Genomic DNA, 2,229 nt, shown 5'->3' with positions numbered 1-2,229 from the left:
AGGGTCAGTACTGAGGGAGTGCTGCACTGTCAGAGGATCAGTACTGAGGGAGTGCTGCACTGTCAGAGGGTCAGTACTGAGCGAGGGCTGCACTGTCAGAGGGTCAGTACCGAGGGAGTGCTGCATTGTCAGAGGGTCAGTACTGAGGGAATGCTGCACTGTCAGAGGGTCAGTACTGATGGAGAGCTGCACTGTCAGAGGGTCAGTACTGAGGGGGTGCTGCACTGTCAGAGGGTCAGTACTGAGCGAGTGCTGCACTGTCAGAGGGTCAGTACTGAGGGAGTGCTGCACTGTCAGAAGGTCAGTACTGAGGGAGTGCTGCACTGTCAGAGCGTCAGTACTGAGGGAGTGCAGCACTGTCAGAAGGTCAGTATTGAGGGAGTGCAGCACGGTCAGAGGGTCAGTCCTGAGGGAGTGATGCACTGTCAGAAGGTCAGTACTGAGGGAGTGCTGCAATGTCAGAGGGTCAGTACTGAGGGAGGCCCTGCACTGTCAGAGGGTCAGTACTGAGGGAGTGCTGCACTGTCAGAAGATCTGTACTGAGGGAGTGCTGCACTGTCAGAGGGTCAGTCCTGAGTGAGTGCTGCACTGTCAGAGGGTCAGTACTGAGGGCAGTGCTGCACTGTCAGAGGGTCAGTACTGAGGGAGTGCTGCACTGTCAGAGGGTCAGTACTGAGTCAGTGCTGCACTGTCAGAGGGTCAGTACTGAGGGAGTGCTGCACTGTCAGAGGGTCAGTACTGAGGGAGTGCTGCACTGTCAGAGGGTCAGTACTGAGGGAGTGCTGCACTGTCAGAGGGTCAGTACTGAGGGAGTGCTGCACTGTCAGAGCGTCAGTACTGAGGGAGTGCTGAACTGTCAGAGAGTCAGTACTGAGGGAGTGCTGCACTGTCAGAGGGCCCAAGTACTGAGGGAGTGCTGCACTGTCAGAGGGTCAGTACTGAGCGACGGCTGCACTGTCAGAGGGTCAGTACCGAGGGAGTGCTGCATTGTCAGAGGGTCAGTACTGAGGGAATGCTGCACTGTCAGAGGGTCAGTACTGATGGAGAGCTGCACTGTCAGTGGGTCAGTACTGAGCGAGTGCTGCACTGTCAGTGGGTCAGTACTGAGGGAGTGCTGTACTGTCAGAAGGTCAGTACTGAGGGAGTGCTGCACTGTCAGAGCGTCAGTACTGAGGGAGTGCAGCACTGTCAGAAGGTCAGTATTGAGGGAGTGCAGAACGGTCAGAGGGTCAGTCCTGAGGGAGTGATGCACTGTCAGAAGGTCAGTACTGAGGGAGTGCTGCAATGTCAGAGGGTCAGTACTGAGGGAGCCCTGCACTGTCAGAGGGTCAGTACTGAGGGAGTGCTGCACTGTCAGAGGGTCAGTACTGAGGGAGTGCTGCACTGTCAGAGGGTCAGTACTGAGGGAGTGCTGCACTGTCAGAAGATCTGTACTGAGGGAGTGCTGCACGGTCAGAGGGTCAGTCCTGAGTGAGTGCTGCACTGTCATATGGTCAGTACTGAGGCAGTGCTGCACTGTCAGAGGGTCAGTACTGAGTCAGTGCTGCACTGTCAGAGGGTCAGTACTGAGGGAGTGCTGCCCTGTCAGAGGGTCAGTACTGAGGGAGTGCTGCACTGTCAGAGGGTCAGTACTGAGGGAGTGCTGCACTGTCAGAGCGTCAGTACTGAGGGAATGCTGCACTGTCAGAGGGTCAGTACTGATGGAGAGCTACACTGTCAGAGGGTCAGTACTGAGGGAGTGCTGCACTGTCAGAGGGTCAGTACTGAGGGAGTGCTGCACTGTCAGAAGATCTGTACTGAGGGAGTGCTGCACGGTCAGAGGGTCAGTCCTGAGTGAGTGCTGCACTGTCAGATGGTCAGTACTGAGGCAGTGCTGCACTGTCAGAGGGTCAGTACTGAGTCAGTGCTGCACTGTCAGAGGGTCAGTACTGAGGGAGTGCTGCACTGTCAGAGGGTCAGTACTGAGGGAGTGCTGCACTGTCAGAGGGTCAGTACTGAGGGAATGCTGCACTGTCAGAGGGTCAGTACTGATGGAGAGCTACACTGTCAGAGGGTCAGTACTGAGGGAGTGCTGCACTGTCAGAGCGTCAGTACTGAGGGAGTGCAGCACTGGCAGGAGGTCAGTATTTTTTTTTTTTTATAAATTTAGTGTACCCAATCATTTTTCCAATTAAGGGGCAATTTAGCGTTGTCAATCCACCTAGCTTGCACATTTTTGGGTTGTGGGGG

The sequence above is a fragment of the Scyliorhinus canicula genome, chromosome 12, assembly GCF_902713615.1.
Source record: "Scyliorhinus canicula chromosome 12, sScyCan1.1, whole genome shotgun sequence".
Taxonomy (NCBI): domain Eukaryota; kingdom Metazoa; phylum Chordata; class Chondrichthyes; order Carcharhiniformes; family Scyliorhinidae; genus Scyliorhinus; species Scyliorhinus canicula.
This window is presented reverse-complemented; position numbering follows the sequence as displayed.